Genomic DNA, 13,801 nt, shown 5'->3' with positions numbered 1-13,801 from the left:
TAGGAATTTTTACTTATTGTTGATTAATCCATGATTCTCCATAGATTTTTTACTCTTAAATCCAAGATTCCACAGTGTAGAAATTGGAATTTTGGGGTAAAACTTATGAGAGATAAATTTGGAAATTTGGACCTCAATTTGAGGTTAAATCTTGAAACTATTTATATATTTGGACTCGTGGCTATGGGTAATTGAGATTTGGTCTCGATTTAGAATTTAGATCATGTGGGCCCGGATTGACTTTTTGTTGAGTTTAGAATTTTATCAAAGATTGAACCTTTATTGATTGGGGATGTTTCCTTTAGTATTATTTGGCTTTCTTAGATGATATTGTACTAAGTTTGATAGTTTTGATGAGTATTTCTAAGGAAGATTGTATTAAGTGCGGAATTTAATTCAAACCGAGGTAAGTGTCTTGCCTAGCTTTGTTGATAGAATCTTCTCTAATAAATGATATTGTTTGATACATGCGGGGGTGATGCATATGCAAGGTTACGAGCATATATGCATATGTCAGAGTTATCCATATTCGGGATAGATTATATACTTTTTTGTGCCTTGTTGAACTTTATGATTTTCTTGACTTATGTCTTACTTGATTTCTATGATGATATGACTACAAAAATTCATGCTTGAGATCATGTTTTTAGCCTATTGCAACTTAATTTAATAAGATGGACTATTTTTGAGATAGTTGATGTACTTAATTCAGCCGTAAAAATACCGATATCCCGAACACATATCTATATCTGTTATTCTTGTGATACTTGTATTCCGTATTTATATTGAAGCTCGTGTTTAAATGTTGTTGAGATACTTAAACATTATGGTTCTTGAAATATTAGCTTGCCTATTGTCGCAAAGGTTATGATTTACTCTCACATGGAGTATTATGCTTAAGCAGTTATGATTTACTCTCACATGGAGTATTATGCTTAAGCATTCTTCTTGATGTTTTTATGCTTCCTACCTTGCTTGATATTGTGGTATATATGCTTGGTGAGGAAGAGTGAATTGCGTGAAGGGTGTTCTCGTACTTGTGAGGAAGTATATTTATGCATGAAGGGTGTTTCCGTTCTTCTTGACATTATTATTATTGCACAAAGGGTATTTCCGTGCTTGGTAAGGAAGAGTTATATAATATTGGCATGAAAGTGAGGATGCAAGTTCATGGCACGAAGCGTGTTTCCGTGCAGGCGAGGATGAGATACATGCATTATATCATGTTATCTTTCCTTCACATACACATTTGTGCCTTTTTCTTGTGTTGTTATTGTTGCACTTATGCTTTCTATCTTGTTCGTTGATGTTACGCCTATGCTTTTTACCATAGTTGCTATTATTCCATATATGCCTTCTATCTTGTGTTGTTGCATATATTCCTTATTCTTTGACGTGTTGTTGTTACATCTATACCTTCTAGCTTGCTTGTTAATGCTATCTGCATGCCTCTACCTTATTTCTTACTATTATCTATACCTTCTTTCTTGCTTGTTACTACCATCATCATGACTCTACCTTGTTTTTTACTAATTCTACTTGCCTTCTACCTTGCTCGTTGTTGTTACATCTGTGTTTACTACCTTGGTTGTTGTTATTACATCTATGCCTTCGACTTTATTGTTACCGTTAGTTATATGCCTTATACCTGGTTTATATTGTTATACATATGATTGGAGAAAAGAGTGGTATCATACGAAGGGTATATCTATGTTTGGTGAGGAAGAGATAAATGCACAAAGGATGTTGTCGTACCATTTGATTTGACATACATGCATTTGTTTAGTGAGGATGAGATAAATGCACGAAAAGTATTGTCGTGCCATTTGATTTGATATCTTGAACATACCCCTTTTTATTATACGGGTTTGGAGTTATGGCTTATATTGGTTCACGTATATTATTTCTTCCTTACATACTAGATTTAGTGGAGAGGTTTGGTTGTTATAAATGTGAATTTGTTAATTATTTCTTGTATTCGATCTTTTCATTATTACTTGTCTTCCTCCTTATTATTTTCCCTGCTTATGAACTGCACGGGTTATATCAACTGAGTATCTTTTTACTTAAAAATCTCATCAATACTTCACCGAGGTTAGTCAAGATACTTACTAATTATATGTGGTCAATTGTATTCATACAACACTTCTGCACTTTGCATGAAAATATTTGGAAATGAGCGGCTGCGGAAGGTCTAGCATTAAAGACGTACCAACATTCCAGATACAAGCTACCATCTGTTGGTGGTAGTTTAGGACTTATGTTTCTATTTATGTAAATTTGAAACAGATGTTGTATCTTTCCTTAAATCGGAGTTGTACTCTTATTCTTAGTCGCTCGTGAATTCTATTACTAGTCCTTGGGATAGTTGTATTGATTTTTGCAGTCTGCTTTATTATTTATTGATGATATCTCATTATAGTTGTAACTAATATTATTTAGCTTACCTAGCGGTTTGGGTTAAGTGTCATCACGACTTGGTATAATTTGAGTTTGTGACAATAAATATCATGCATTCATTAGCATCCTTAACAACAATATAGATTTTTAGTGGACAGACGAATATGAAAATATCCAACAATAATTGAAGCAGTACCTAGCTAGTCCGCTTTACTCTCAAAACCAAAAGATGGAGAGACACTCTACATACACTTAACTGTTTCAGATAGGGGCCTTAAGTTCCATCCTAATCTGAGAGGAACAAGGTACGCAACACCTTTTCTATTATGTTATTAGATCACAAGCAGATGATGAAATGAGGTATCCATAACTAAAAATGTTGGCTATAAACTCAGGAAGATCAATTGAACATATTTAGAATAGTAGATATGATATGGTTACCGTGAGACATTGGGATAAGGAGAAAGAAAGGTAAGGTTACCTCTTGTGATAAGGTTCGAGGTTGTACAACTTTTTATGAAGAGTTTTTTTTTCTATTCAGCAAAATGGATGTGCTACAGAGAAAGTTTGAATATTTCGAGTAAGGTGACACAACTATTATCAGATAAATTGTTTATCTCAAATATGTCCCGTGATGTGTTATACTAGCATCATATGAGATGATAAGATGATAATATTGAGCATCAGTATGATGGTATGGTAGTTGAGCCTCATTTGATATTTTTAAGATTAAGACATATGAATCCGAATACACCTATGAATATTAAGATGTATATTAAGATCTAAATACTAAATGATTGAGATCATTTATTTTTCTAACATCTGAATATATAAAATTTATATTTATTTAAAAATTAATAAACACAAAATTTAAATAAAATACTAATTAATCTAATGGTGGTGGTGGTGGTAGTTGATAATGGTAGGTGGTGATGGAAGTTAGTAATGACTGTGGATATTATCATCATAATAAAATTAGGTCCTTTTATAGGTATTAATCATACAGACCTATTTAAACCCATTAAATGATTGTGAAATAAAAAAAACCAAACACATTTAATGATTAAGATCTGAATAGTTAAGATTCAGACTTTAAAAATAAACGCACTTAGTGTTTGAGATCTGAATGATTAAGATTCAAACCTCCATTAAGTGCAAACAAATTAGGCCTAAGTAGTCTTAAGTTCTTAAGATGAGCTGTTATGATTTTTGTCACGCCCCGACCTCGGGGAGCGCGATCAGCGCTCAACCGAGATAACTCGATCGAGCAAGCCTACTTGATGCCTTCTATCCAACCTTATCCCGGAACAATAAAAATCAATAACAAGAGATATGCATGCGTAGAGTAAATTGCTCCACATTCTTTTCTCATTACTCAACAGAAATTCATTTATGATTTCCAAAATATTAACTATCATTTGTCTAGCTTTGGCCATATCTTCACAGTCCACAACCATGAAACAATTTGTTTCTGAGAACTCCCATTCTTCAAATTCATAGAACATATGAATCACCTTATCTGATAGTATGCTTTATGGTTCAGTCATTGTGGACTTTCGGAGTGTTATGTATCTATTTTTGGGTGACCAGAGTTGGTTTAGGGTCCATTGGTAGACCCAATAAGGATGTGTGTTCTGCACCAGGTCGAATTGGTTGGCTCCATACTGCTATTGTTAAGGGATGTGCCATTCGGTTGTTGTTGATCTTATTTTTGTCTAAAATGATCTATGAGTTACTCTTCTATGCTACAAGGAGTTGTCATTCATTGGTTATATACACACACAATGCAGGTTTATTCGGGCTTTATAGCGGAATTTGAGTGAGAAGGGTATTTGGGTGTTGAATGATTGATTGCGCATTGATTATGTTCATTCCGGACTATGGTATTGAGTTATTTGCTTCAATGGGTATGGTCGTGCACTTTTGGTACTAGATGTCAAATTGCGCGTGGTTGTTGATTTTGAGCATTGTGACTTGAGATATTTCATGTGGATCAGTGTTTGGATGGGGTCGCGCAACGAAGTTATGTTGGGATATGATCCTTTGTGTTAAATTTGTGTGTTTTGGTTCTACGGTATGTGATGTTTCTTAGCATTGTGTTGTGGTCGTACTTGTTGAGCTTGCGGGGCGGTTCTCTCATTGGAGCCATTTTCTATGTTTGAGTGTGTTTGAACTATTGCGTATTGGTGCAAAGATTGCATGGTCTGGGGATTCGGGTAGTATTGGTAAGGCATGTCAGTAGAGTATCTTGTATTTGATAAGATGAGGTCGTCGAACCTAGAATGGGTGCTATTGGATTTGATTGCGGTATATTTGTAAGGATAATGTCACTGATCGGCTTAGAAATTGGCTATAGTTCTTGTCAAAGGAGGGGGAGCTCCATGACTTGTTGATCTGATGAATGGTTATGAGTTTCTGCGTGTTTCTTTCATCATCTGCAGTACACAAAGGCTTTAGGATGAGGTTTTGTTTGACATAAGGTTTATTACCGGCATTGGGTTGTTTTGAGCAGCTACTGTGATCAAAAAAATTTCTACGAGTATGCGAGTCGTGTGGTATGTCGGGTGGTTACATATTGGGTTGTGGTTATGGCTTGATACAGCTTGTTCGGGTCTTGTAGCAAATTCCGGATGTTGGAAATTGGATTTTTGTGGTTTACGGACTAAGGTTGAAGTAATGATCTTCAGTTATGTCGTGTTGTCAGGCCTATATGGTATAGGGTGACGTGGGATCACCTCCGGGTATGTACATGGTAAGGTTACACGACGGTTTGACGGCTTAGGAACAACTCTTGGCACGTTCGAATATGAACATATGTTTAAGTGGGGGAGAATGTAACGACATGACCAGTCATTTTGAGCATTTGCACTTCGCTCGATAGTTTGGAGATACGAGTAGCTCCGTATGATGTATTAGGACTTGTGTGCAAAATTAAGTTTATTCCGAGTTGATTTGATATGTTTCGACGTGAGTTTTGGAAGTCGAAAGTTCGAAAGTTCATTAAGTTTGATTTGAGGTGTGTTTCGTCGTTTTGATGTTGTTATACATGATTTGAGGCCTCCAAGTAGGTCCGTATTATATTATGGGATTGTTTGTATGTTCGTATAGTGTGCCGAGGGGCTCGGGTGAGTTTCGGATAGGTTTGGGTTATGTTACGCTCGTTTTTCTTATGTTCCGACGTCGTTTCTTCAAGTATAAATGGTACCACATTAAGCAAATGAGCTTCAATTTTTGTTTTGATTAAAGCATTATATCCGTATTGTAATTACGGAGGCATAGCAAAAAGTGTCATCAAATTTGGACATCGTATGAGGATTTTATGGACATTTTACTAAGATTTGGATTGCCAGATTTTTTTCAGATTAATTACGAAATTGTCACTGCTTCGTATTTAAAAATCTGCACTATTTTCAAATATTAAAACCAACATATCTCCTTCATTATAAGGTCAAATCGAGTGACTCAAAAGCCTATCTTGACTGAATTTCACAAAAAATCCATTGGAGGCATCAAAAGCAAGTTTCAGGATTGTTTGGCATGCAAAATGAGGCAGAACAACTGGGTAAAATTACTTAATATGGAAGGTTTGTTCATTTGGTCATATGTTGAGTTGGGGAGCTCGGATTTGGACAATTTTTGGATGCGATTTTCACCATATGGATTGGGGTAAGTGTTCTATACTCGATTTTGGTTATATTTCATAAATTCATCTTTGTTTTTGGCATTTGATTGATGATTTCAAAGTGAAATTTGGGGGTTTTGTCCAAAATTTCATAAAGTGAATTTTGGAGTTTTGAACGTTGATTTGGAGTCGGATTTGAGTGAAGCTGGTATAGTTGGACTCATAATACAATGGGTTGTCGGATTTTATGAGTTTTGTCGGGTTCCGAGGCGTGGTCCTGGGTTGGGCTTTTTGGCCGATTTTGGGCTTTTGATTAAAAATTCGATCTTTATCATTTGAAATTGTTTCCTTGGGATTTATTTGATGTATTTGAGTTGCTTTTGGTTAGTTTCGAGTCGTTTAGAGGTTAGAACGCGCGAGATGGCATTTTTGGAATGTCGCATGGCTTGCTCGGTATAAGAATTGGCTTGCTCGAGGTAACTCTTCTAAACTTAGGCTGAGGGTATGAAACCCCGAATTATGTGCTACATGATCGGTGTTGAGGTGACGAGCGTGTGGGCGTGCACCGTGTAAATTGTGACTTCATTATTTTTGTGGTACTGTGTAGTTACCTAATCTTACCTGTAACCATGAAATTTCTAAGTACTTGAGCTATTGAGTTGTGATCCAGCTAGAATCTATTTCTAGGCTACATGCTTATCCTATTGGGACCCACTGAGGTCATTTCTGCTATTGAGCTATCTGTTTTCATTGCATTATATACTTAGTCATACGCATTCATATGCATTTCATATCTCAATCTCTGTTACTATTTATTGATACAACACATTATTATTTTTAGGCTGATATTTCATGACATTGAGAGCCCGAGAGACTGGAGACATTTATGATTGAGTGAGGCCGAGGGCCTAATAGTGAGGATATATATGGGATCGGGCTGCATGTTGCAGCATGTTTTATAGATATATGCAATGATTGGCTTGTCATAGTGTGTGGGCTGAAGGATCCCCTCCGAAGTCTGTATACACCCCCGATGAGCGCAGGTACCTATTGAGTGCGAGTGACGAGTGATTGGGAGGATTGAGTGACTGTGAGGACTGAGTGGCTGTGAGGACTGAGTGACTGTGAGAACTGAGTAACTGGGAGGACTGAGTGACTGGGAGGACTGAGTGAATTGACACTCTGAGAGTATGCATATGATTTTATTACTGAGGCGCATCGCATTTGAAATGCACATGACATAGAGTGACTGGAGGATTGAGTGAATTGATACTCTGAGAATATGCATATGATTTTATTACTGAGTCGCATCGCATTTGACATGCACATGACATACAGGCATAGAGATGCATTTTCCTCATGTCGTATGGTATCACGTCATTCATGACTTCTCTCATATATTGACATATGGGCACAAAGAGGTATTTTGCACTTGCTATCTGGAGAGAAAATGAAACATCATATTTACTGTTGAAAGGATTTTTGGGAAAACTTACTTGTATTTTCGACGATTTCGGTAAAAGAGTTGAGTTTTCACTGATATACTTGAAAGGCGGAACTATTTTTCCGAAAAATTATGAAAAAGCCAAGAATTTTATCTCTGAATTACTTTATTATTTATATGTTGTGCATTGTTATGAACCGCTATTGGATATTGGTGTTGGACTCGACCTATGTTCCAGCTCGTCACTGCTTTCAACCTAAGTTTAGGTTTGTTACTTATTAAGTATGTGGGGTCGGTTGTACTCTTACTACACTTCCTACACATTGCGTGCATATTCCGGATCCTGATGTTGCTACGTTTGAGGGGAGCTGAATTAGAAGATGTACTTGCGTCCTTGTTGTAGCTGCCTCTTGTTCATGGTAGCCTTAGAATTATAAAACTCGGTTAAGTATTTTTGAAATAGATGATGTATTTACTTCATATCAGCTTTGTAAACTCTATTCTTAGAAGCTCATGACTTGTACTACCAGTTCTTGGGAATGTATAAGATTTAGATAATTTCTTTGACTAATTGTCATGTTAAATAGCATTGAAACTGGATAGATATTAGTTGGCTTACCTAGCGGGTTGGGTTAGGTGCCATCATGACTAGTGGATTTTGGGTCGTGACACATACGTCCATAAAAACTATCAAAGCATTTGTCAACCCAAATTACATAACAAGGAACTCGTAATTTGTCAAACATCAATGCTCAACTGTATGGGACCATCTTTCTTCTTAACATACAAGCCTAGACCACCTCAAAATTCTCAAATTAATCCCAACTATTTTATCCAATTTTTCAAATCTACAGAATTGATGCCGACTATGATGTAGAAGTATGCTAAGTCCATGACAATGAACCAATCCCAAAAATCCACTTCTCAAACAAACGGAACACCTGGTCCTTAAGTAACTCACCTTGATCTTATTAACCACTGCCTTTCCAAGAGATGATGACTATACTAATGTCCTAAAGCACAACAAAATATGTCGAACACCCTTTGAGCTACTTACACGCAACCTCCATAAAAGAAGTATCCTTGTCCTTAGGCAACTAAATTAATTTTTTCCATTCAACGCTTTGCTAATTAAGAATAACAAGTCTGAGCCATCTAACAATCTTTGCATATCGACCTAGCATAACACGTTACAAATCATGTCAATCTATGTTAAATAAGACCTCGATGTCACACTTCTCAAATAATACCTAACCTATAAGCATACCTCAGTCCCTAGAGGTCTGCGAAACGTAGACCTGCCACAGACCCGACCTGACGTTTGCCCCCGATTTAATAGGGGGACCATTTTGGTGGCCGTATAGCTGTTCTACGGTCCATTATGTGGCAAAGTAGTTGATTTCGTAGGGTTTCATTTTTTGATTTTGTAACCCGTCTCTATTTTGATAAATAGCCTTTAGGGCTCGTTTTGAAGGCAAAAATCTGGTATTTTTAAAGAGAAGTAAGAATGTTCTAGATAGAGGAAGAAGCTCAAGTGCTTTGTTCATCAAGATCTTGTCCAAGCTTTGAAATCCAATAAGGAAATCTCACAAGATCTTCACCCAAGAGGTAAGGTTCTAACCCTAGTCTTCAATTTCGAGTTTGGGTAAAAGATGGGTGATTGGGAGTATGATTCTTGGGTGTGAAATTATTATGTATACATGCATTACCAATAAGGTTTGTGGGAAGATTGTTGAGCCCAAATGGGTAAAGATTGGGTTGTGGAGCAAAGGAAATCTTGTGGAAGAACCTTGTAATTAAATTTGCACACCTAGTGTTTGATAAAATGCTCAAATGAACTAAAACCATGAATATCTCTCTAATTATGGTTCAATTGTGTTATGTTTCAAAATTGATTGAGATTGCTGGGATTTTCGGAACATTGTAGTAATTTAATAAAAGCTCAATCAAGGTATGTTGGCTAAAACTTCTCTCTTAGAATTGAATCCCATGATGTTCCCGTAAGTTTCAAGTATGGTTGGCTCAAGTTCCTAATTTCCATGTTTCAAGTTGTTCAAAATAAATACAATTATCCCGAGTAAGCAAAGCATCGAAAGATGTATATATTCAAAATGTGGTCCAATCGAGGAGGCAACTTGGGAGACCGAGAAGGACATGCGGAGCAGATATCCACACTTATTAAGCACTCAACATCTAATTCTACACCTGCTCGAGGATGAATGTTTGTTTAAGAAGTGGAGAATATAACGATCTGACAGGTCGTTTCACTTTCTATATCCATGTTCCCCTATTTAAGTTTTCCTAGATGTGCTTTTACTATTTTATGACTTGCGGGGATGATTGGTTTGGTTTTGGAAGGGTTCAGGTTGAATTTGGAACACTTAGTGATGACGTCCAAATCCACTACTAAAAAGTAAATGGACACGGTCGCATGTAATATAATTTACCCAACTATGAGTCAGGGTCGAATCTCATAGAGAACAATTTGTAGGCGATTAGGAATGTAAGAGAATTATCACTTGTTATGTAATGCCAAACACTTAGAATTTGTTTTAGAAAATAATTATACCTAAATGCAGAAATGTAAATTAACCTAGAAAGCAAGTAAAATGATCAATGGCTACAAGTATAGATGCATCAGGAATTACACTCAAGTAACGATCCAATGTATTTCATGATTTTACAAATATGAACGAGTTTATGTTAATTAGCCTCGGACAATAATTCTATGTTAGCTTCTTCCAAAGACTAACAATACTTCCTAATTGAATTATCCCTAAAATAATTAAGAGATTTAGCACATCTGGATATGGCTACAAGTAGTTCAATCCTATCCCTAGGTAGAATCTATAAAATGAGGGTTAAACCCTCAAGTTCTTGCTAATTAATCTTTCCCAACCCCAAATAATCTTTCCCAAAATTAATTTGGAGTTAATGGGTGAGTCCTAGGGTTAGCTAATCCCTTTGGAAACATACAAGAATAATTAACGAAACAATAACTCACTTCATAAAAAGATAAAAATCATTCAATACATAAACACAACAAGGTATTTAATCCATACTTTAAATAGGAATATTCCCATAAACAAGATTCAAGTGTTGGATAAAATACTACACACTTAGATATACAATACAAAGCAAAGAAATGAAGAAATAAACATAAATAGGTAAGAAATTCTCAACCAAAATCTTCAAATTTTCAAGACCAAAGTGTGTGTGCAAACCCCTAGCTTCCCACCTTGTTCTCTCTAGTGCTTAGACTGAAAATAAGCCAAAAGATCTCTTCCCAATAGGTTTGGTCATGTATTTGTGGGTTTGGAATTGAGAAAATGTGAAATGTCAATCCAGCCCAGTTCTGCTACCCGTTGACCGCTCCTGCAAAAGAATCCTCGCACGTGCGGCTCCACAGATGCGGATAACTTATCGTAGAACCGGGAGGTTGAAGGGATGTCTGGTACCGCAGATGCGGGCTCCAAAGCATAGATGTGCAACCGCAAAAGCAGAAAACTACTCGCAGATGCGATTCCTAGCAAAGAGGCTTAGATCCATAGATGCACTTCCTTTCCCGCAGATGCAGGGTCACTTATGCAACCACTCTTCCGCAGATGCGGAATCACAGGAGAGTTTTGCATTGTTTTCACCCTTTTTTCGCTCAATTCCACTTCAATTCAATTCAAATCACTTCATAGCATCATTTACCTAAAAATATAACAATACACACCATAAACAACCTCATATTATAGTTAAAGGACATAAAAACTAAAGAAAAGAGACTAGAATGAGTGGTATCACCACTCATCACTTAGTTCCTTAATAATGGCCTAATGTGGCCAAGTTTAACCTGAGTCAACATTTTGAGTAAACGACCTTGGAACTGAGATTTGATGATTCCAATAGGTTCGTATGATACTTTTGGACTTAGGCGTGTGTTCGGGTCGAGTTTTGGGTGATCCGAGAGCGTTTTGGCGCTTAATGTTGAAAGTTGGCATCGTAAAGGTTTAAGAGTTTCTTAAATTTGTTTTGAAGTAGACTTTGGTGTTATGGATGTCCGTTTGGGATTCCGAGCCTGAAATAAGTTCATATGGTGATTTGTGACTTGTGCATAAAATTTAGCATCATTCCGAGTTGTCTAAGTAAGATTTGTCCCGTTCGGAGCTAGTTGAAGAAGTTTGAAGTTCATAAGTTGATTAATATGGTTTTGGGGTGCGATTATCAGTTTTGATGTTGTTTTATGCCTTCCAAGACTTTGAGTAGGTCCGTATTATATTTATGAACTTGTTGGTGCATTTGTACGGGGTCTTAGGTGGTTCGGGTGTGTTTTGGACCAACTGGAGTTAAGTCCAAATCACAGAAATTGCTAGTGATGGTTTCCTTCTTTCCGGACACAGAGGTTGTCACGCGTTTGCAATGAAAGATTTGGGCTAGGGGTGTTTCATTCTTCGCATTTGTAAAGGCTTAGGCCATGTGACCTTCGCATTCACGATTAGAGTTACGCGTTCGCATAGAAGTGACTGGGTCTGGGGGTCATCCGCAAAGCGCAGTTCGTATTCAAGAAGCATTGGCTACGCTATCCTTCACAATCGCAAGGCTCAAGTCGTGTTTGCCAAGAACATTTTCTAGGCCCTGGTAGAATTTGCCTTTCCGATCGCGAGGGCCTTTTCGCGATTGCGAAGAAGGGGTCACTAGGCAGAAATGTCACGACCACAATCTCCCTCCATAGGATGTCATGATGGCACCTAGTCTCTAGGACTAGGTAAGCCTAACATACATGAAGAATTAACGGAAATAATAATAAAACTTCCAATTAAACCAACAGCTATCATAAAAAGGACTCCATAATACAACTGAAGATAACACCCAAAATCTGGTGAGACCGAGTCATAAGCTTTACACGAGTATACCAAAACATCCCTAATACATCAGTATCTAAAATAGGAGAATGAAATAGAAACTAAGATAGAGGGTGACCCCGAGGCTTGCAAATGTCGACATGCATACCGTGAAGTCTGTGATCCAAAGCTCAACTCACAAATGCCTAGCCTGGTATGAAGTACATGGATCTACACAAAAAGATGTGCAGAAACATAGTATGATTACACCACAATGGTACCCAATAAGTATCAAGCCTAACCTCGGTAGAGTAGTGACGAGGTCAGGTCAAGACACCTATTGGAATAAATAAATAAATAAATAAGTTGAACATGTATGGCACAATATAATAATGGAATCAAGGAATGAAACAATGAAGAAACACAACAAAATAAGCTCCACCGAAAGTTAAGGCAATAAAGGCATCAAGGGAGGAAACACATAATAAGAACACCAAAGAAACGATGCAAACAAAACACAAGTGATATAAATGAAAGATAACAACAAGAATCATGTCCAAGGTACCTCCTCGTATCTCATTTCACAATCACATTTGTCGCACCTCCTTTTTACCGCGCCCGCGGGGCGCGTGGGGAAGTTTTCTCCAATTGAAGGACAGTCGAAACGGGATTTATTTAATTATTTCAGAGTCGCCACCTGGGAATTTTAAGGCGTCCCAAGTCACCAATTTTAATCCCTGAATCGAGGAGAATATGACTCTGTTTATTATTCTGCGAACCAGAAATCCTGAGTAAGGAATTCTGTTAATCCGGAAGAAGGTGTTAGGCATTTCCGAATTCCGTGGTTCTAGCACGGTCGCTTAACTGTTTTTATTATTGGCTTAATTATCTTGATTTTACTAAATACGTTTTTATTGCATGATTTTACTACCGCTTTTTACTTATTGTTTACAATTATATGGACGAATTACGCGTACGTATATTCGTATTATATACTTTTTATAATTATCGGGGATCATGCCACGCGTACGTGTACACAATAAAATTGTCCATGTTATAGTTTTTATAAAAAATATATGTTCGAAATTTAAAATAAAATCAGGAACATCATCACCCTTTTTATTTAAATAATGAACTGCACACCTCGGGTTATATGAAATTATTTTAACATCCTTGGAAAAATCCTTTTCTTAAATATTCGCTCGAAATTGCGCGTACGCATAATCCGAATTTGCTTTTTTTAAAAAAAATAATCAGGGTACGCGAACGCATCCCTAATTGCGTAAAATTTTTGTAATAATATTATGGATTTTCCACAAAATTGTTTATTATATCTACACATTTTTTATATGAAATTCCTGTAAAATTCATATTTTAGGGGATGCCTTTAAATTCTTAAAAGAATTCACAATTTATTAAGTATTGCCCGTTGACTATAATTTCCGAGTATTAATTATGTTCATCCCAAGACTATTCAAATTCAAAGTAAAATAAGAACATGATTAA

The sequence above is a fragment of the Nicotiana sylvestris genome, chromosome 3, assembly GCF_000393655.2.
Source record: "Nicotiana sylvestris chromosome 3, ASM39365v2, whole genome shotgun sequence".
Lineage (NCBI taxonomy): Eukaryota > Viridiplantae > Streptophyta > Magnoliopsida > Solanales > Solanaceae > Nicotiana > Nicotiana sylvestris.
This window is presented reverse-complemented; position numbering follows the sequence as displayed.